The following is a 24,187-nucleotide window of genomic DNA, read 5'->3' as shown; positions in this document are numbered from 1 at the left end:
ACAGGTGGGCGAGAAATATAGTCAAGGAGCAAAACGAGGATCCAAAGGGAACCCTGTCTCACACATATTCATCTCCCTCACTCCTCACCATGCATCCCTCCATCAATCATATCATTTTTCCGCTCCATTTCTTTGATTTATGTGAAGACTGTGTTTTCTACAGGATCCCCTGAAAACCTACAAGATGATCCTGTAGGAATTAAAGTTGCCTGGAAAACCTATAGGAAGCAATCTGAGGGAACATGGTAGGTTTGTTGGGTCCCTAAAATTAATCCTAGGCATGATCTAACACCTCACCTCATCCACCATCATCATCCATGCACTCATCATTCAAAACAATAAAATATCAGTTTCAATAGTTTCTTCCAGTCATAGAAAAAGGAAAAAAAGGTAAAATAGAGAGAAGTAAGAGCATTGCTTGAGTGCCCTTTTCTCTACACACATTCCTACTCCCTTTGTCCATTCATTGCACCATCCTCATAGCCCCAACCAGTAGCATGATTAAAGAATTTTGAAGGAGAGGGAGCTACAAGACATCCTCTAGGAAATCTTGTAGTAGCCTATCCCACAGAATGTCAATCAACAGCTACAGGTCTTCACTAGGATGATCCAGGAGCTCAATAATAGCAGCATCATCAGATCTTCAGTCACAGATACCTGCAAAAGGCAAGAAACCATTAGCAGACAGTAAGAGGAGGAAGAAGAATTGCATGCAACAAATAAACAACGCAACACCTCTGATCTTCGACAACTGCAGCATTGCATCGAAACCACAGGTAAGTATCCCACTCGCTCACTCTTATGCATAATTTAATCAAAAGTTGTAAGGCTTACAAGATAGGTGGTTTATAAGTGAAAAGGTGGCCAGTTAACTTGGCTACCTTCGTTCAGTCAGCACATACAAAACTGGGTGTCCTCTCACATGTCACTACAATGAAATCAAAGACAGAGAAGGAGTAGGACAAGAAGTGGTTAAACTACAGATCTACGAGGTGGGATCTGATTACGAGGAGTGGGAAATGATGAGGTGGCAGTGGGGACCAATGGTCCAAAAATGGCAATGTACCTCTACTGCCAGCACACCAGCTCACCCCGAAACACCATAAAGGGAAATAAAACATCGTTCGCATGCATTATTGCATTCCACCTCCTCGAAACTCCCTCACTCAAGTCGCTCTCATAAATCTAGCCACCCACTGGAAGAAAGGATCCATCGTTCTGCATATGAATTCCTACAGGTTACAGTCTACAGGATACATAGAGGTAGTCAATAGGATAGGCAGAGAAGAGTTCAAGAAGGGATATCACAGGAATTTTCCACTGCCACCATTCTAAAGAGGTTGGCTCTAAAATCCCATTCCAATTTACAAACAAATTAACTATAAATACTCTAAAATCTAGTGAATTTAGCAGCTGTGAGGGGTGAATTCCATACACAGTCAACTCTGTTTTTCTCCTGCATTTAAAAAAATTGTGTCAACCCTCTCATTTTTTCCTCATCCGTCACAAGCAAGATGAAAAGAAGGTTTAATAGGAGAGAGCACACACATACTATGAGGATACAACAACACCCCCAAGTGCTTGAAATATTTACCAGACACAACTAGATGGGGTTTTTCAAAAAATTCAAAGCATATGATGATGAGGTGGCTCAAGAATTTTCTCATTCCCTCACTCCACACAGCAGAATCCATGCCACTATTTTCGTTAGAGGCCTCACTATAGATATCACCCCAGAACTCATCAGTAGGGTCACCACACTTCCCATAGGAATTCCATGGATAAAAGAAGACAAAGGAAATAGTCACGTGGTAAAAAGGAAATTATTTTTAGAAGGTGAAGAACCCACTGAGGACAAAAATGCAGTAAGGAGGGACAGTTTTCCATACCCATGGAGTGAGGTAGGATACCAACTCATCAAATATATCTCATACGAAGGTAGATATAGTGTTTTTTATGGCTATCATTTCAGGATCCTTGAAGAATTAAGATTTGGGGTAGAAACACCAATTCACCAAAGACTCAACATAGCCTATTTCTTGATGCAATAACTCATAGACTCTAGCAACAAAGTGAAGGAAGGGAATTCCCAACAATTGACTCACCATGGGTTGATCAGGATCCTCATTTAGGATGCCCTCCAAAACCTTAGAATCCCTATAACATGGTTAGTCTTCAGTGACTTGCCAGCAGAGGATGACATCAAATCCCTCGCTTATGATGTTAGTCCTTTTGTTAGTGAGGAGGAGGAAAAACAGGAAGAGGAAGATATAGAGCTAGATAATAATGAGATGGATAAAGAATAAGCTAACACAGAGGAACATGATGAAGAAAAAGAAGAAGAGGGAGAATAGAAGGAGTATGATGGTGAAACAAAGGAGGAAACTAAGGAAGAAACTGATGGAGATGAGGAAGAACCACAAGAGGAAGAAGAAAGGGAAAATGGAGAGGAAGAAGGCATTGAAACAAAAGGGGAAAGAATACAAGGAGGAGTCACCTAGGGTGTCCCCAGAGGCCACTGAGAGAGAGGTAGAAGCTACCCTCACTGCTCTCAGCACCCTAGTCAAGCAAAAAGGAAAAATGAGGCAAACCCCCCTATATTTTAGAACAAGGAAGAGCACAAGAGTCAAACAAGGGAAGCCACAAATATCAACAAAAATTCCTATTGAGATTGAAGATTACCCTACTCAAAGAGACAAAATTCCTTCCCCTAAGTCACTAATCACATATGTAAGGATGCCTAATACTAAATCAACTTCCTCAAACGGTAAGGCAATCTTACAGGATCCACAACAAAACCTAGAGGAAGCAAAAGCAGTCCTGCAAGATACTCTGTTGAAACTACAAGAAGCATAGAAATTGGAAAGAAATGCAGGGGAGCAATAAGAAACAAAAGAAGAAGACCTAGAGACAAAGTCACCAAACCCCCAACCTAACTTGGACTCCTATTACCAGCATATTGAAGGAGGCAGGGTAATATCTAAAAAAATTACCATCCCATTGTTTTTTGAACTTGAGAGGGAGAGGGCTAGAACCCACCGATGGATGCAAATCTCCAAGTCAAAAGGGGTGGAAGACATTAGGAACATGGACGAGAAACTCAAAGAAATGGGAAAGAGCTAAGTGGCTTAAGGGACAAAGAAACAACCATGAGAAGTCAACTTGAGAGAGAAAATGCATGGCTGCTACGGGAAAGAGAGAACCGACTAGCATGTATGGCTAGCCTATCCTTCGAGGCCATCTAGTGTAGGATACCAACTAAATCCCATGCTCTTTTCCTCAAAGAAAAATGGTTGCAGTTTCAGATTAAGACACTAGCATAAAGGGGAACCATGCCATTTCAGGACTACAGACAATTTATTGATCTTTGTGATCGAAGTACACTAGAGGATAGGGCCAAAATGGCTGAGCTTTATTTGCATAACATAGCCCTCACATACATGAATGTTTGGGATGCTAATCCCAAGCTAGGAGATCTACAATTAATGGCTTTGGCATCATGGATGAACCATGAGGAGTCAAGAGCTATAGAGATGAAAAGAATATTGGATAGGGAGAAAAATGAACGTCTTTTCATCAGGGTTGAACAATTAAATCCCATGACCCTAATTAGCACCCATTATTTGATTGCAAATGATCCTCAACTGGCACCTAGATATATTGCTGCCCAAGAGAAAGAAATTTCACATTTTGAGGATATGTTTAGGCTGCTAGGAGATGATAGTGTATATGTCTGCCTAAGGAGATGGAACACACTGCCACACAACTTGAAGATAAGAGAATATCACTCCCCTCAGAGGTTGAGAGAGGCACTCAACAGGACACCTATGTATAAGCAATCAATGTAAAGGTTGAAGGTCAATTGGATAGGCTTAAAACTCAGTCCACCACTACTCCTATGGATGCTAGAAGGGAGAAAAGAAGAGGAAGAAAAGAGGTAGTGGGAAGAAGTAGAAAATAAAGCATGCTTCTATTAACAAGACGAAGAGACCACAGCAAAGCATGGGATGTCAGAGAGGCTACCAAAGCCATGAAGGACATGGATACTGACTAAGTTGCTCAAAGGATGAGCAACACTTTCAGTAGAGGGTGTTGATGAGCCTCATCATTGGGTAATTATATGGGCCTTAATTCACCTCCGAGCTTAGTCAAACCAACTATTCTCATAACTTATTGCATACCTTTGATTATATTTTGTTTATGAGATGAGTTAGAGTTGGATATTTTACTTTGTAGTCTAATGTGCATTTAATGCAGGATCAAAGGATAAAATCAAGGAATTTTGGCAAATACCTTGGTCAAAACTTGAATGGGACAAGGGAGAGGAATTATAGGAGGAAAATCCTCCTCATTTAATACCCGTCCATTCAAATATTCCTCCATCAGCTCAGATTGCAAACAACCAAATCATGAGGACTAGAAGGCAACCAAGCAAGTGAAAGACAAAGCACCAGTTTATCTTGAGTTTGGGAGCCTAGCCTCCCTAATTTTAAGGAAGTCATTGGAGACTTCAGATGTATAAGTAGAGAGGCCTAGGACCTTAGTAGGATTCTGATTTTTTTATTGTAAAACTCTACCCTATTTTCAAGCTACAAGACTTGTGACATTTTTTGATGTAATCCATTGTTTTGATAATAAGAATGAGTTTTGTTTTGAGTGAGCACTGAGTTAGCTCAGAGGGCTGAAGCTCTTGGGTTAGGGCCCAACCCTAGCAGCCAAGGCTCCTCTTTATTATACATGTATACTAGCATAAATTCATAGGTTCATTTGCTTAGTAGCTGCATTTCCATTACAACAATGTATATTAGATTGGTTGTATGTTAGTTTGCTTCGATTTGTGTGTTCTTTCAATTAGCAAGTTAGCAAGGAGAAAAAGGATCACCATAAGGTTGTCATCAGGAGTCTCGGCCTCACTTCCTCCCTCCGGGACCATGACTTGAGGAAGAAACCCTTTAGCGGCCCCAAAAACATAGATTTCTAGTTCTTGCATGAGCTTTGGAGTTTGTTGTCTTGATTCAGCTTTTGGTTCATTTCATTGCCATATTTTTCCATTACTCCATTTCTGCAATAATATCTCACTCATGCTTTCATTCCCTTCAGTAGTCTCTTCATGCATAATATAAGCAATTGATTCATGCTTTTCTAGTTTAAGAAAATGTTTCTTGTTGCATAGTTCTTGGAAAACACACATGTTTTAGGCACAACAAGTACTTCAGGAGGAGACCCAGACTTCATCACTAGCGGCCACCTTCCACTTCATCCACCCTAGCCATCTCTTGTTCCACCATCACCCTCACTAGTTTTTTTTCATTTTTTATTAAAACTCCCCTAGATACATTGAGCGAATCTAGCCATCTCTGATCTTGGATATTGACTCATCAGTGTTCCTAGACCTTATAACACCCCATGCCACTCATCACACACCTTTTCCAAGCTTCCAAACACCTCCAACACCTCACAATTAGCTCTCAGTTGTATCCTGTAGGTTTGTAATTCCTATAAGATTATCGTGTAGGTTTCTAGTACATCTTGTAGGTTTTCCTAGAATGGCCTATTTTGAGGCCAAATTGATGGGGAACCTCTAGGAAGTCACAAAAAGCCTCATAGGAAACTTCTAGACCATCCAACCACTTCATAAGCCTTTTATCCATCTGGTGAGCACCAATATTGCAACAATAATGTTGCAACTCCTAGGCTGCCAACTTTACTTTTATCAACCCAGTAGTTTGTAACAAACTTGGAAGTGTCAGTGATGTATGCACAAGTACTAGTTCTAACTGCAGATTGTCACTTGGTCAACTGGCATGAGACCACTAGGAGCTCAAGCCAACTTCTATAGATTTCAGAAGAAGCTTTATGTGTGATGAAATAAAAAAATATTACTCTACAGAAGCTATTCTAATTGCAGAAAGGAAAAAGAGGAGAATGTAAAGCAAGACCTAGTAAACCCTAATTAACAATCTAATTCTACTTTTGCCAAAAATACTATGAAATCCATGAAGTAATGCCATTACCTACTCAAGAAAGAAAATGACATCTAACCATGCTATTTCTGGAAGTAAATAAGCAAAAAACATAATTTTTGATTTTTATGTGTTTTTATGTGAATTTAATCATGCATCTAATTTATTGTGTGTGAGTGTGACAACAAACAGGTGGATTTGGAGGGTGTTTTTGGAGCTTGGGAGTATGGAAGATGCTATGGATGGGTCCTAGGAGGTCTTAGGTGGCTTTCTAGAGGATTTTCCCACACTCGGCCTTCAAAAGGGAGCCTGCAGGAAAAACTACAAGAGGACACATGGAAACTACATGAGGAAAATAGGGAAACTACAGGAGGCCTACAGGAGGAGGCTGAGAGAAATTTCCGCTATTTTGAGGGTGTGAAAATGGGTGGAAAAGGATGATGAAGGTTGGAATGAGGTGTTATGGGGCCTAAGGTCTACCATGAGTAACAAGGAGAGAGAAAGGTGATTGGGTTTGCCCAAGGAGAGAGGAAGAAGTTTTATGAAAAAATGAAGGAAACTAGGGCAAAATTGAGGTGAGTTTTAGGAGGCCTGTAGGGAATTGATCAGATGGAGGATGTGATTGCTGATAATCTAGCCTACTACTAGAAGAGGTCTGCTGCAAAAGAACTAACAATCAACCAAGAAAGTCAAGCAACAAATGAAATGAGTGCATTTAGGAAAAATAGAGTTTTGCATTAAAATGGTCTAAACTATGATCTATGAAAGGAAATGCTGAGAAATGTTGTAGGAAAGGAAAGCATGAGAGAGGACTATTGAAAATCAGGAAATGAATATGATAAAGGAGATCTGAAGCAAGTAGAAACTAGACTATTAACCTACTAAAGAGTTGCAAACACTAGAAGTCCTATGGATGAGGAAAATCTGTGTTTTTGGGGCAGCAAGAGAGTCTTTGTCTCAAATCATGGTCCCAGAGGGAGGAAGAGAGGCCAAGGCACTATTTCTATCATTTTGAATCTTTTTTTATCACTGCTTAACCTGCTATAGAAATAAAAAATGGAAACAAACTACTAAATGATCAAAAACAACCTATTTTTAACCATAAAAGAAATACATATAATAGAAAATTAATCTACAAACTGAGGTAAAGCATAAAAATACAAGTAAAGAGAAGCTTGGATACTTGGATTGGGCCCTAACCAAAGATCTTAGCCCTCTGAGGTAACTCAATTCTAGCTCAAAAAGGATTCCATCTTCATTATCAAAAAAATAGCAAGATTACATGAAACTATCAAAAAATAATAAGCTCGAAATTTGAGCATAGTTTACATAAAAAAAAAATCTAACCCTAGTGAGGTGCTAGGGCTCTCTACTTATACATATAAAGATACCAATAGCTTCCTTAAAATCAAGGAGGCTTGGCTCCAAAAACTCGAGATAACTCGCAATCATCTTCTACCTGCTCGGCTGCATTCTAGTGCATGATTCGGTTGCTTGTACTCCAAGCTGAATGAAGGGGAATTTGAAGTGAGTAATAAATGAGGGGGGTTCCATCCTATAAGTCCTCTCCTTTGTATACTTCAAGTTATTGCTGCCATTTGACTACTGGATCCTTTAATTTGACCTCGAAATCCATTAATAATCTGCATTAAATACGTGTTAGACCACATGGCATCATAACTAACTTAACTCACTCTATAAGCATAAATATAATCAGAAAATCATATAATAAGGTAAGATAATGGTTGATTTGACTAGGTTAGGAAGTAAAATGAGCCCATATAATTACCCATTTACGAGGCTCATCATCGCCCCCTACTATAGGTGTTGCTCATCCTCTGAGCACCTTAGTCAATCTCCTCATCTTTTATGACCCTGGTGGCCTCCCTAGCATCCTAGGCTTCTGATGTGGTCTGCTCATGTTGGTCATAAAATCCTATTGTTTTGTCTATGTCCTTCCACTGCTCCTTCTCTTCTTCTTCTCTTCTACCTTCCAGCATGCCTAATAGGAGTGGAGGACTTAGTTTGAGGCCAATTCAGTTGACCTTCAGCCTTTTCATGGAGTACTTGTACATTGGCACTCTTTTCAATGCCTCCCTCGGCCTCATTAGGAAATGGTATTCTATGACCTGCAAGCTGTGGGGTAGGGTGTTCCATCTTCTCATGCAAGCATGCACACAATCATCCCCAAGTAGCCTTTGCATATCTTCAACGTGAAATTTCTTATGCCTGATTGGCTAGATATCTAGGGGCAATCTGAGGGTCATTGGAAAGCAGGTTGTGTGTGTTGATGAGTGCCATAGGATTTGATGGCTCAGCTCTTATCATTAATGGCTCATTCTTCTCTTTTATCATCAATCTTTTCATTTCTACTACCCTCAATTCTTCATGGTTCATCCATGAAGCCATGGCCATTAATTGAAGATCCCCTAGCTTGGCATTGGGGTTCCACACATTCATGTCTATGAGGGCCATATTGTGTAGGTAGAACTCTACCATCTTTGCTTTATCCTCTGAGGTGCTTTAGTCACACAGAAACATGAACTACCTGTAGTATTATAAAGGCATTGTGCCTCTTCATTCCAATGTCTTTATTTGGAATTGAAGCCATTGGTCCTTCAGATAGAGGCCATAAGATTTGGTTGGTGTTCTGCATTGTAATGCTTCCATGGATAAGCTGGCCATGTATGCCAACTGAATCTCTTTCTCTTGCAGTTGCCTCCTTAGTAGTTCATTCTCATTTCCAAGGTGGTTTCTTATAATGGCCTCTCTGTCCCCGAGATCACTCAATTCACTGCCCATTTCCCTAAGTTTGTTTCCCATATGGCCAACATCCTCAACTCCTTTGGATTTGGCTATCTGCATCCACCTATGTGTTCTCACTCTTTCTTTCTCCAATTTGAAAAACAATGGAATTGCAAATTTCTATGGGATTATCCTACCTCCCTCAAGTATATTGTAATAGGAGGCAAGACTAGGCTGGGGGTCAGGTTCTTCTATCTCCTGTGCTTCCTCTTTCATCTCTGGTTATCCTCCTACCTTTTTTTCAAGCTTTTGGGTCTCTTGTAGTTGGGACAGTTTCTCCTGTAAGACTGTTTCAGCCTCCTGTAGGTCCTGTTTGGGGTCCTATAGAATTGACTTCCCCTTCCATGTAGGAGATCTTAGAGTCCCCCTTTCATAGGTTATGGGTGTCTTGGAAGGAGATTATTTCACCTTAGCAGATGGTGAATCTTCAATGGTAATGGTAACTTTTGAAGAGGGCCGAGGTTTGCCTGTTTTAATTCTTGCGCTCTTCCTTGCCCTGAAATACATGGAGGTCTTTCTTTTCCTCTTCTTCTTTGGCTTGACTGGTGTACTGAGGGCAGTGAGGGCAGCTACTGTTTCTCTTTCCAGAGTCTCAGGGGACTCTTCTCCTTGCTCTGCCTTCTCTTCCTCCTTCTCTCCCTCTTTTGTCTCTTTTTCTGTCTCTTCAACTTTTCCCTCATCTATTTCTTTTCCTTCCTCCTTCCTTTCTTGTTCTGTTGTGTCACCACTAGCTTCATCTTCTCCTTGTTGTTCTTCCTCCTCACTGCCAGTACGACTAACATCATAAGTTAATGCCTTTATGTCATCCTCAACTGTCATATTTTGGAAAAATTCCCATGCTATAGGGAGTGTAAAGGTATGGAGGGCTTCCTCTACTAGGATTTTGATTAAGCCATGGTGAGCTAACTGCCCTGAATTTCTTGCTTGTACCTTGGTGCTGGAGTCAATGAGAGACTGAATGAGAAAGTAAGGGATATTGAGCTTTTGAGGTGCTGGAGTATCCATGCCATATCTCAAGTCATGGAGGATTCTGAAATGATATCAATAGACAATGTTGTGCCTCCCTTCACAGGAAATGTATTTGATGACTTGGTAGCTAAACTCATCCCATGGGAATGGTATACTAGCCCTTCTAATTCCATTTTTATCTTCAACAGGTGCTTCATAATTTTGGAAAAATTTCTTCTTGGCAGCCTACCCAATTGGTTTCTCATCTTTACTCCAAGGTAGCCCAAGAGGAAGGGTAGTGACCCTACTAATGAATTCAGCGGTTATTTCGATGGAGAGGCCTCTAATGGTTACAGTGGCATGTGTTCTTGTGTGAGGGCCTAGAGAGAGAGCAAATTCTTGGGCAGTTTCATCATCAAACCCTCTAAATTTCTCAAATAAATTCATCCAGCTTGTCGTTGTGAATATGTCCACCACTTGAGGATGTAGATGGAACCTAGTGGAGTTAGTGGGCTCCTTTCTCATAAACTCTCCTATCATACTATTTGCACTCTTTTGGAAAACCAAATATGGAGGTGGAGACAAAGAATTTTGAGAAAAATAGAGAAACAAAGGAGACTGTGTTTTTCTTAAATAAACAGAATTTTTCTTTTTATGTATTTTCTACCCTCCTAAAGACTTATTTCGTCCTCAAATTGGGATCACTTCTTTCATGTATTGATATTCAATAGGGGACATGCATGAACCCTACCTCTCCACACTAATATTCGTGCCAAAAATCATGGTTTATCCCCTCAAAATGACTCACTGCCCCTCCTGTAGAAGCCCGCTGTCACTCCTGTAGATTTCCTATAGGTGCTCCTATAGAAAATGCCGAGAGCAAAGATAGGGAAGAAATCGATGGAGAATGGTGGTTATGAGGCTATGGGGCACAAGAAGATTGTTGTGGCTGAGTTACGAGGAGAAAATGAAGAAAAGGTGGTGAGAATGCGCAGGGAGGAGTGCTCATTTCTTTTTATGGTTATTTCAGTTATGAGTGTTGAGCTGGCAAGGTGTACATTGGCCATATTCAGAACGTTGGTTCCGACCTTCTTGGTCATCATGGCCCCTCCTCATAATCATACCTCATTATTGCATCAAAGTTCACACTTCCTCCCACTACCTATCCTTGAAATCTTATGCTTGAGTTGATTGTGCACACGTGTGGGTGACATCTTGGATAAGTGGAGTCAGCTAAATGAAGGTGGCCAAGTTAACTGGCCACCTTTCCCTCATTCAATCTCAACCATCTTGTTGCCTTTCGTATGACTCCTAATTACACAAATGCAAATAGAGGAGTGATTTAGTTACTTACCTGTGATCCGAGTGTATTTGTTGTGAGGTGTTATGGCTTTCTCTGTTGCATGCCTACACTTTCCTTCATGCATGCTATCTCTACTAGCTAATGTGTGGTTGTGTACTTTTGTAGGTTCTTCTTTTGTTGGAGCTGAGCTGCATGTGCCTTTTCAACCTGCAGATGTGCACTCTTTTGCTTTTGGTGCTGGACTTCTATGGGATTAGCTGCTATAGGAATTCCTACAAGAGCTCTTGTAGCTGCTTCTCCCCTGGAACCTTCAGCTTTTCCCCGTTTTGGAGCTCTAGAGTAATTCCAGAGGTGTCATGAATGATGGAGGGATGGTAGGTAAGCTTCAGGTAAGGTTATTGGTGCCTTTTCCTCGTTTTAATTTTGTTTTTTTTTAAAACATAAAAACTATTTTTTTGTGTTTTTTTCTTGGATAGGAAGAAAAAATTATGATTCTTGGGGTGTGATGCAGGCTTGGAAATGATGGCAAGGAGGTTTGAAGATGGTAGGAGGGATTATAGGTTCCTCATGAAGCTTTTTTGTCCTTCAAACTGCCCTCTATCGACACCTTTGGCTCTCTGTAATTCCTATAGTAGCCTCTTGTAGAAAACACAGTTTTGGAAGAAAACGGTACAGTGGAGTGAAAGAGATGCCAAAAATGATGGAGGAAGGTGTGGAGGAGATGAGATGGATGCCAGTGTGAATGTCAGGGTCCCCTTGGCACCTTCCTCTGCTCCCTATAGTCCTCTTGCAAACCTGCAATGCAATAAAAATTCATTTTTTTCTTTTAATTTTTTATTTTTTATTTTTTATTTTTATTTTTTATTTTTGAAAACAATTAGGGCGCCTCAGAGAGGTTTTCACCTTAATTTCCTACCCTGGGCACCTCGAAGGGAGGTTTTCTCGCATGGATCTTATTCTTTTTCCCCTTTTTTTTTTTTGACATCACTGGGCTGCCTCAAAAGAGGTTTTACAACCCAGTGATGGGACTCAAGCACCTCATGGAGGTTTTCACTTGAGTCCTTATTTTTTTATTTTCCTTTTCTCCAGTGAGTGGGTGAAGTGGAAGCTAAGACATGCTCCACTACCATCACTATTTGATTCAAATCTTCAATAAACTATCACTTGGAGAGGGGTTTCTTGTAAACTTTCAATCGATGTCCATTGACAAGCATGGGGATGGCTTCATCATCAATGGTTCTGATCAGAACTGAACCATTGTCATTGCATTTCTCCACAGTGTAGGGTCCTAGCCATCTTGTGCTCAGCTTGGCTTTGAAATCTTTGTATCTTGAATCATAGAGTAATGCCCAATCTCCCTCTTGGAATTGCTTCTCCTTGATATTTTTGTCATGCCATATCTGTCTCTGAAGCTAAACTACCTCTGTATGGAGAAGGGCTTGCAATCTGTATTCATCCAATCCATTGAGCTGAAGTAATCTCTCCTTCTGTGCATGGCTGAGGTCTAGGTCCAGCTGAGCTGCCATTCTTAAGGTATTGAATTCAAACTCTATTAATAGCAAGGCCTTCTTCCCATACACCAGTTCATAGGGTGTGAACCCGATGGTGGTATTCCATGTTGTGTTGTAGGCCCAAGTGCCGTCAACTAATCTGTCTGCCCAGTATTTTCTACTGTTGCTAACTACCTTGGTTAGGATCCCTTCCAATGCTCTTTTAGTGACCTCCACTTGCCCATTGGCTTGTAGATGGTAAGGGGTGGAAGTCCTATGCTTGATCTTATGATGTGTGAGCAGGTCTTCAATCAGGCTAGAAGTGAATTGACTGCCTTGGTCTATGACCAACTCTCTCGGATACCCGAACTTGTAGAATATATTTTCTATCAAAAACTTGGCTACATTTTCCTTTGTTGCTGCTTTGATTGCTTTTGTCTCTTCCCGCTTTGTAAGGTGGTCAGTGCACACAATGATGTACTACTTCTACTTTGAAGCGGGGTTGATAGGCTCCATAAAGTCCATGCCCCACTTCTCAAATGGCTCAAAGGTCACTTGAGGTTGGATGGGAATTTCATCCTTTGGAGTGGATTTCCCCATCCTCTGACATCGATCACACTGGATTGTGTATCTCCTCACATCTTGATGAAGAGTGGGCCAGTAGTATCCTGCTTGCAATATCTTGAATGCAGTTATTTTTGCTGCAAAATGACCTCCACAAGGCCCATCATTACAGGTCAGGAGGATGTCAAAGAATTCCTCCTCCCTGACACATCTTTTCAAGATATGATCTGGGTCCAGTTTGAAGAGATTGCCTCCAATCCAGGTGAAAGGGGCACTTTTCCTAACTATCCTGCTCTTCTCTTTTGAGGACAGGTGTGGTGGGAAGTGTGTTGAAACCAAGTAGTTTGCTATATCAGCAAACCATGGAGAGAGTATTGATATAGAAAATAGGTGTTCATCTAGCATTCGATCATCCACCATTTCTTATTCACCTCCAGGTAAATTTACTCTAGACAAAAAGTCAGCAAACAACATTCTCTTTACCAGGCTTATCAATGATGGTCAAATCAAATTGTTGCAGTAAAAGCAACCATCTAATAATGTGAGAATTTACATCTAGTTTTTTCATTAAATATCTAATTGCAGCATGATCAGTGTGCACAAATGTTTGATAGCCCATGATATAATGTCTGAATTTGTTTAAGGAATGCACGATAGCTAGGAGTTCCTTCTTGGTCACTGTGTAGTTTAACTCTGCCTTTGACAAGTTTTTGCTTATAAAGTATATGGCATAAGGTAAATTTTCATCAATTTGTCCTAAGAATACACCTATTTCTTTGTTCGAGGCATCTATGTGAATGTGAAAAGGTAGGGCCCAGTGTGGGCCTCTGAGAATTGGGGCAGCCGCCAGCTTGCCCTTCAAGGTATCTAGGGCTTCTTGATAGTTTTCTGACCAATGAACTCAACATCTTTGCCTAGGAGGCCAAACAAAGGAGAGGCTATCTTGCTGAAGTATTTAATGAATCTCCTATAATATCCAGCTAACCCTAGGAAACTTCTGACATCTCTCACCTTTTGAGGAGGTGGGACCCTTTGGATGATGGCAATTTTGTTGGGGTCCACCTGCAATCCTTGTTGAGATATTGCATGACCTAGCATGGTCCCTTCAGTCATCAAGAATTCACATTTTTCCAGACTGAGGGATAGATTCATCTCAATACAATTATCTAGAACTTTTCCTAGGTTAGATAAAGCTTCCTGAAAGTTAGAGCCATAAGGAGTAAAATCATCCATGTATATTTCTACTACATCATGAACCAGTTCAGAAAATATACTCAATACCGCTCTTTGGAAAGTGGCTGGAGCATTGCGAAAACCAAAAGGAAGGACTTGGTATGCAAAGGTACCCCAAGGACAAGTGAAATTGGTCTTATCTTGGTCTTCCGCGCTGATTTGAATCTGATTGTACCTGCTAAAGCCATCTAGGAAGGAGAATAACTTTTTCCCTACCAGACTGTCTAACGCTTGATCTATGAAAGGCAAATGAAAGTGGTATTTTTTAGTGGCTTTGTTTAATTCTTGATAGTCGACACAAATTCTCCACTTACTATTTTTCTTTGGCACTAGCACCAAAGGAGAGACACATTCACTATCAGAAATGGGATAGATGAATCCTACATCTAGCAATTTCTACAGTTCTTCCTTAACAATATCTTTAAGTGCTGGGTTCATCCTCCTTTGAGGTTTCTTGACTGGCTTGCAATCTTCCTTGATGTATATATGATGAGTACATACTGAAGGGTGCACTCCCTCCATCTCTTTATAACTCCAGGCGAATGCATCTAGATGTTTTCTCAGTAGGTTGCATAGCTCCTTCTCCTAGGAAGTAGATAGGGATGGGTTGATTTTGAATGTTCTTTCTTGGCTGAACTCTATATTTTTGACACGGGGAGATGTAGGGTCAGCCACACAGAGATCAATTGAGGGGTTGTTTTTGGTTTCTCTTACAATGTATTCTAATGGTGATACACTAGGAGGTGGATTCTAAATTAAATTTTCAATCATATCATCCTCATCTTGCGATTTTCCCCCCATTATGATTTCTAATGCACAAAGCAGTGTATAATAAACTTCATCCTCATCCTCATCCTCCAACCAGAGAGGTAGATCATGTTCTAGCAGGGGTTGGGCAGGAGGATATAGGGTTAACTGCTTGGACATGTGCCCATCCTTTATGGTCATGTTCCCAGCTTGGCAGCTCATGTAGGCATTGGCTATATCCAACTAGGGTCTTCCTATAATGAGAGGATACCCAGTGAGCTTTTCCTTTGGCTGGAGAACTAAGAAATCTGCAGGGTACTCCCAAGAATCAATGGAGACCATCACATCTTCCATAATCCCCTTAGGGGTCACGGTGGAGTAGTCTACTAACTACAGCACTATAGTGGTCTTCCTCAAGGAGCCCTAGAGGTTAAGTTTGAGCATTGTGTCCTTTTTCATCACATTAATGGTAGCTCCCAGATCAATCAAGGTATATGGGACCATTGTGCCATTGATGTGGACATTAACTACTGGGCTTCCAGGACCCAGATATTTTGGACAGATTCTTTGCCCCAACATCAAGTCAGAAATTTGTCCTATGACATTGATGGCTGGGGCATCTCTCTTGTGCCTTCCTGGATGCCTAAAGCACTTCTCTTTGATCAACCTATTGTAGATAGGCACATCTTTTATGGCTTGGAGAAGTGGTATCTTCATACATAAATGTTTCAATTCTCCCAGGAGTTCAGTCTCTTCTAAGGTAGGCTAGATTGTCATGGATAGTATCTCAAGAAAGGGTGGATTTTATTTAGGTTTTCTTTCATCTTTATCTTCCTCAACCTCCCTAGGTGGAGGCTTTCTATCTGGGATAACTTTCCCAGAATGCAAGTTAATTTCTTGAATCTCCACAGCATAAGTTGGGCATGATGGTTCCCCACTATACACTTGCTGAGCTTGTCTATTATTCAGGTTCAGATTTGGCTGGGGAGGCATTTAGGGTGGCCTTGGTGGAGCAGAAGGTAACAGTTGTGGTTGGGCATGTGGTGGAGGAAAAAGAGTGGGAAGAGAGTTGTATTGGGTCCTCCACCCCTGATGACGTGCATTCCACTGAGGTTGTAGCTAAGCAGAGGGTTGAAATGAATGAGTGGCCGGTTGGGCATGATATTGAGATGTGAAGGACCAATAAGGTGGTGTGGACTAGGAAGGATGAGAAGGGGCCCCCCAGAAGGTATGGAGGGGACTTAGTTGGGGTTGTAGTATGCTTGAGATGTCCCTTGCAGCCCTTGCTAGTATGATCTAGGTCCATGCGGCCTCCTTTGGTTTATGTAATAGATATGTTCAGTGACTCCTTCGGCCCCTTGGTATATAGCTTTAAGTCCGAGCAAGGAAGGGCACTTGTCTATAGAATGATTTTCTTCACAGACTGAACAAGCCTCTATAGAGTTAAATGGGCATTCATTCCTAGGATGCCTCCTGCTGCATCTAGTGCAAAAAATGGTCAAAGCCCTCTCCTCTTCCTCTCATTTTCTATTGATATGTAAGGTATCCATTTGCATGGCAAGAGTGTGTAGCATCTCACTTTTGAAGTCTTCCATCATGTTTCCAATTTCACCTTTAATGGATCAATTGGAAAAAGAGGTACTGGCTATGGGTTGAATCCCCCTACCTTTCTTTCTGGCTTCTCTAGAATGGTTTCTAAAAATAGTCTTTATGTCCTCATAGGAACTTGGTAGTTTTCTCGCCCGAGCAGTAGATGGAGGGTGTCTAGAAGATCTTCCTAGATTCCCTCTGAGTAGGACCAACTTCACAGACTTAGGGTCAAGTGTACACCTGGCCCTTTTGTAATTGAGTTGGAACCTCTCTTCATAGTTTTCCAAGGACTCATCACTTCCCATGGTCATTCAAAAGATTTCTTCTTTAGTATCTTTTGACCTACAATAGTCTCGATACTTGTTTTTAAAGGCTTGCTGCATCTGAGCCCAAGTTGTGATGCTTTTGCTAGGTAATCCCATGAACCAGCACAGTGCTGTATCCTTGAGAGTAAAAGGGAACAGTTTCAACTTTTGTTCGTCTTTTGCATAGTCATAAGTTCGACAGATGACAACAAACTCAAACAAGAAGGTGTCAGGATCTTTTGTAGTCAGACCGTGGAAGTGAGGTAGGGCTAAAGGGCTTATATTATTCATTTTGGTGTCCCCATTGGTCTCCCGAATGGGAAAGGATCCTTTATTCTCTTTCCATTTCCCCTAGCATTTTTGTTTTCAGTCATTGGTTCCAGAGGAATGTTTTCTCTTCTTCTTCCCCTATAGCTTCTTCAAATATCTTTGGTTGTTCACCCAAGGGTTCTTCTTGATTGTAGCCACCGAAAAAGAGAGAAGGTTGGCTGTGTGAAGCAGTGGAGGTGTTGGGAAAAAATTTTCCGGAGTTATCTCTATTCCTACGAGGCATGAAAGGAAATATTTTTTGTTGTTTTTTCTTTGGTTTCTTCCCCAAATTGATAGTACCTACAGAAACTGAAATTGTGATTGAACAAAACAAATTGTAACTACTTGAAATGAACTTGCTTAATGGAAACTTGCAGAATTGAAAAGGAAAGAAGGGAAATGTAGAACTGAAAGAAAGGAAATGACTAGTCTACTTTTGCTGAAATGAAATTTACAGAATTCAAAGAAGAAATAGAAGAAAGCAGTAATCACAGAATACTCTGATGCTTCCCTGGAAATGGCACCAAAAAGTGGTGAGTGCCAGTATTGCAACAAGAATGCTGCAAATCCTGGGCTGCCAACTTTACTTTTATCAACCCGGTAGTTCGTAATAAACTTGGAAGCATCAGTGTTGTATGCACAAGTACTAGTTCTCACTGTAGGTTGTCAGTTGGTCAATCAGTGCGAGATCACTAGGAGCTCAAGACAACTTCTATAGATTTCAAAAGAAGATATATGTGTGATGAAAGAAGGAAATATTACTCTACAAAAGCTATTCTAATTGCAGAAAAGAAAAAGACTGGAATGTAAAGCAAGACTTAGTAAACCCTAATTAACAAGCTAATTCTAATTTTGCCAAAAACACTATGAAAACCATGAAAGTAATGTCATTGCCTACTCAAGAAAGCAAACAAAATCTAACCATTCTATTTCTAGAAGTAAATCAACCAAAAACATCTTTTTGGATTTTTATGTGTTTTTATGTGAATTTAATCATGCATATAATTTATTGTGTGAGTGTGACGACAAACAAGTGGCATTGGAGGCTGGTTTTGGAGCTTGGGAAGATGGAAGATGGTATGGGTCCTAGGAGGTCTTAGGTGGTCTTATGGAGGCTTTTCGTACAGTTGTCCTTCAAAAGGGAGCCTACAGGAAAAACTACAGGAGGACACAGGGAAACTACAAGAGGAAAATAGGGAAACTACAGGATGCCTATAGGAGGAGGCCAAGAGAAATTTCCGCTATTTTGAGGGTGTGAGAGTGGGTGGAAAATCTGTATGAAGGTTGGAATGAGGTGTTAGGGCACCTAAGGTCTACCATGAATCACCAGGAGAGAGAAAGATGATTGGATTTGCTCAAGAAGAGAGGAACAAGTTCTATGAAAAAATGAAGGAAACTAGGGTAAAATTGAGGTGAGGATTAGGAGACCTGTAGGGCATGGATCACATGGAGAATGTGATTGCTGATAAGCTAGGTTGCTACTGGAAGAGATCTCCTACAAAGGAACTAACAATCAACCAAGAAAATAAAGCAACAAATGAAATGAGTGCATTTAGGAAAAACATAGTTTTGCATTAAAATGGTCTTAACTATGATCTATGAAAGGAAATGCTAAGAAATGATGTAGGAAAAGAAAGCATGAAAGAGGAATATTGAAAATTAGGAAATGAACATGATAAAGGAGATCTAAAGCAAAGCAAAACTAGACTATTAACCTACTAAAGAGCTGCAAACACTAGAAGTCCTATGAATGAGGAAAATTTGTGTTTTTCGGGCAGCAAGAGAGTCTTTTCCTCAAATCATGGTCCTAGAGGGACGAAGAGAGGCCAAGGCACTATTTATAGCCTTCTAAATCTTTTTTGATCGATTCTTAACCTACTATAGAAAGAACAAATGGAAACAAACTACTAAATCATCAAAAACAACCTATTCTTAACCATAAAAGAAATACATCTAACAGCAAATTAATCTACAAATTGAAGTAAAGCATACAAATACAAGTAAAGAGAAGATTGGCTGCTTGGATTGGGCCCTAACCCAAGAGCTCAGCCTTCTGAGGTAACTCAGTGCTAGCTCAAAAAGGATTCCATCTTCATTATCAAAACAATAGCAAGATTACATGAAACTGTCACAAAATAATAAGCTCGAAATTTGAGCAGAGTTTACATAAGCAAAAATCCAACCCTAGTGAGGCCTTGCGCCTCTCTGCTTATACTTCTAAAGCTACCAACAATTTCCTTAAAATACGAGAGGCTTGGCTCCGAAAACGCGAGATAACTCTCAATCATCTTCTACTTGCTCGACTGCCTTCTAGTCCATGATTCGGCTGCTTGTACTCTGAGCTAAATGAAGGGGAATTCGAAGTGAGGAGTAATAAATGAAGGGGGTTCCCTCCTATAAGTCCCCTCCTCTGTCTACTTCATGTTATTACTGCCATTTTACCATTGGATCCTTGACTTTGACCTCGAAATCCATCAATAATCTGCATTAAATACATGTTAGACCACATGGCATCATAACTAACTCAACTCACTATATAAGCATGAATATAATCAGAAAATCATACAATAAGCTAAGAGAATGGTTGATTTGACTGGGTTACGAGGTAAAATGAGCCCATATAATTACCCATTTATGAGGCTCATCACCATCCTTAATCACCTTCCATCCACCTGCCACATCCACAAAAACAATTAATTTGCATACTTGATTTTTCCTAAAATAAAAAAAAAAAAAAGTGAAAAAAAATTTAGTTTAGTTTTCTTGCTTACAAATTAGTATGGTTTGATGCTCTTTAATACTATAGCTTATATATTAGCATTATGTTAGTGACAATTTAGCAATTCTGCTTAGCACACTTGTTTAAATGGTTAATTAGGATATGGTGTGATTGAGCATTACATGTTGTTTTCTTCATTACTGTAGTAGCGTAGCTCTCTTAGAATATATTTTCTCTTCTTCCATCAATGAATCAAGCTTCTTCTGACTCTATAGAAGTCTGGCTTGGAACCCCTCGGGTCTCTTTCCAGATGAACAATGACAATAGGTAGGACCTTCACTTTTACTTGTGCATATAGCACTGTCACCTCCAAGTTTGTATGAACCTTGGGTTGATAAGTAAAGCTGGCAACCTAGGAGTTGCAACATCCTTGTTGCAATACTGGCATTCATCACTGGGTGGTAACATCAATTTTACAGAGTGTTTACAGGGCAAGCTAACTATCCTCACTAGATCTTTTAAATCAGACTGATAAATGGAATGACAGTTAATGATACCAGTTACGATTACAAAGAATTTGAATATTTTGTAACCATACTTCAATTAAACAGAGAGATTGTAAATACAGATAGCATTAAGATGATCCAACAACATATATTAAACTATAATTTTTGTTTTACAATGAGAAGTGAAAATTGGTGGATAAGTAAATAGAAATACATTAAACACAGAGAGAAAAGCATCACCAGGTCAAAACAGATCAAGTATCCTATAAAGTGTCCTTTTATTGATGCTCCAACTCGAAATTACAATGCTCCAAATAGAAAACTAGTTTAGATGACTAGGGTCCAACCCCTAATACTCCCAATGCAAGGAGTATTTAAACAAAAACTACAACTCTTTGACTTGTACACTTGGAAATCTATTAGTTATTATAATGAAGGAAAAATTGACTAATGTAGCTAAAGAGTAGCCACGCTGAGAATACTGGGACAGGTGTCCCTCCCTTTTAGGAATGTTGTTACCTAAAGCATTAGTTAGACTGGAGTGGTTTTGCTGACGTGGCTAGTGTTGACTCAAACCTATATCACTACTTTAGTCATCCTTGTCTCGTTCTTCCTGGTAGTCACATACGTCACTCCACGCTTCCCCTTCAGGGATCTTGATTTTGATTAACCTTCGATCCACCTTCAGCTCATGATGGCTTGACTAAAAATACATTCTTCAACTCATGTTGGATGTAAATCTCATTATTGATTTCTTCTAGTAAAGCTTTCCCTGTTATGTTGCCTTTTTTGTTTGACAGATTTGCAACATCTATGGCTATGCCTTGAAACTTCTGGACATAATCCCCTCTGTCCATGAGCTTGTCATTTATAACAAACAGAAAGGGAAGACCCTTTTGATGTAGAGGCTGCATTCTGTTAAAAAACCTATTTACTATCAATTATAAAACATGGAACTTTTCCTTCAGCTGCAAATTGAAACTCTTCTTTGTCAGCACCTTCTTGACATGTAATATAGTCTCTGTCCTATCTGCCACTCCCAAGTATTCTAGCTCATATTTGTTTCTTGCATTTAGGAACTTGATAATTCTGTTTATTGTCTCTGGCATATCTCCCAACTCTGTGTTGGTGGCTGAAATGGCTTCTTTGGATTTTTCTAGCAACTCTTTCTGCTAAAAAATAATTTGGATGCTAGGCCAAATTTCATTCATCCGATCTATGATATTGTGCCAAATGATTTCCTTAACCCTCCCTAGAGTATTCCCAATGGAGGATTCTTTTTTTGACTTCTAAAGCCTCTCAATCAATGCCTTTGCTCTCTGCATCTCTACCAAGTGGTTATCTTCAGCCCTTTCAATATGATCCTGTAGTACACTAACTTGGGATTCTAGCCTTTTAATTTCTTCACTTTGTAGATTCATTCCCTCCATAGATTTTGCCAACTGTTCAATACTGCTTCCTTCTCCTGTTGCTATACCTGTTGGAGTAGTTATGGGGAGGGTTGTTAGAGGAAGGGTCTCCATTGTGGTGATAGTCATCTGTGCTACTTTTTCTTTTTCCTGCACCATCTTTTCCATCTCTGTCTACATCTATTTCATTTGTATGGATTTTTCTACTATAAGTTTCATCATGTTGGCTTTTATGGTCTCTGTTTCCTATATTTCCTTGGTCAATGGGTCATGTGTAGGAGGTAGCTTGAGATGCTTCTTTTGAGCAACAATGTCTAGCTCTTTCTTCTTTATCACATTTTCAGATGCCTTGGTATTTGAGGGGTCATAGCAAATTTTTACTATTAGGTCTTCCAGAGACTTAATCTTGGTGTCTTTTGATAATGATGAAATTTTCTCTATCTTCAACTGAGAATAATAATTTGAAAGAGCTACCTACATTTTGAGCAAATTAATTGAAGTGCTGGTCAAAGTAGATGAGATCATTTCACCTGTTTGCTTGTGCATCTCCAACTGATCAATTGGATGCACATTTTAACATTAAACTCAAATGAAGTCTTCTTGTAGTCTACTGGAGCTTTAGGCTCTGATGTTTGTGCCTCCAAAAATGCCATATGCATCTTTCCGTTCTCTGAGTCAAAGGTAGAGAGAAGTCTACCTTGTGCAGTTGCACTATGATTCAAAAACTGAGCATAAGTTCTCTTTTTGAGCATTTCATTACTAATTTTGATTTCCCTGAAGGTATCAAATACAATTTCTTATTTCTCCTTAGTCACCTTTGTATATGAGGACACTTGGAGAGTTTGATGTCTTTCTGAATTTGGAGTAGAAGGAAATGATTGTCCTCCAACTGGTGAAGAATCTGGAATATCAATTATTTTTATCATTGTCTATGTTGTTCATCCTTTATCTATATCCATGTGTTGTTTTCTGGCTTTCTTTATGTACTTCAATCTGAACTCCTTTATGGAAATATCAGTTCTTCGTGACTACTCTTCTCTGAATATTTTCCATATTATTCCTTTCTTTGGATCTTTTCCCTTTTTAGACCTCTCTTCAGTTGTTTGTTTCTCCTGTGGCCTTGGGGTTTGTGCACTGGATTAGGAGATTACCTGCTCCTCGGCCTCCTATAATGTATCTGGAACCCACTCTATTTGATTCATGTATTTTTCAATTTCAGGTCTTTGAGTGTGGTTGTAGGCTGTGGATTTATTTTCCACCCTCTTCTTAGAAATAATACCGCAAGGGTCATAAGAACAAGTGAAGCTAGGGGTGAAATTCATCTCTCTTAGTCTTTTATCTACCTCCTCTCCTACAGCTCCTGTATTGAAAATGAAGGGACCAATTTGAGACTTCATCCTGAATTGGGATTTCTTCTTGGCTGCTACAAAATGCATCTCATCTGCACTGATCATCTGTCTAATATACTCTAATGCAAAGATCCTCATGGGGAGGAACTTTGGTAGCTTGTAGGGGGCCAATTCATAGCCATACACTCTTATTTCATTGTAGTTTTGGTACAAGTACCAATCACCAGTTCTGGCTTGATCAGACAACTGCATAATTATTTTTATGTCTTCACTTATCCTTGGTTCTGCAATTCCACTGAGGAGGCTCATTACTGTGTGTGCAAACATTTCCACAAATGTCTTGTAACTGTAATCCTTTTGATATTTGATCACCAAGGTTGTCCAAAATATCACTGATTGAGGCTCACCTTCATCATTCATTTTGCTCAATGAAAACTGAAACCTGTCTGCCTGAAAATACACAAACATGTAAACCAACACTGAGGAATAATGAAAAACTTCTTCTGTGAAAAAGTTGACAAGTTGTTCATGAATTACATCTGCTAGAAACTGGCTGAAGTTGAAAATGATTGAGGGCTTGGATTTAGTGGAGAGGATAGATAAGAAATCTATAATAGCTTCATCAAGCCATTGATCAGAATAATAGCCAAGTAGGTAGGAGAGGACTGAGGCAATATGTCTGGTTCTGTCAGGGAAAACAGAGGAGGAATAAGGAGGGTTTTTGCCTGGAAGAGGTGTGTTCTCGGCCATGAAAAGCTCTAATGTTTTAGCTCTTTTGGAGAAATCAAGCTTTTGGTACATTTCAATCAAAATTTCATGTGAAAAAGGAAGAACTCCTTCAATAACTGGGGCCTTCATCATCTGCATGATTGATTGACCATCAATTGTGAATAAAATATGTCATGTTGGGGCCATCACTGCTCTTTGTTTTGGGTTGTAACATGAAT

Source organism: Pinus tabuliformis, chromosome 6 (assembly GCF_031772625.1).
Source record: "Pinus tabuliformis cultivar Carrire ecotype Pingquan chromosome 6, CPIR1, whole genome shotgun sequence".
Classification (NCBI taxonomy): Eukaryota; Viridiplantae; Streptophyta; class Pinopsida; order Pinales; family Pinaceae; genus Pinus; species Pinus tabuliformis.
The sequence above is the reverse complement of the archived record's forward strand: the minus strand, read 5'-3'. Positions refer to the sequence as shown.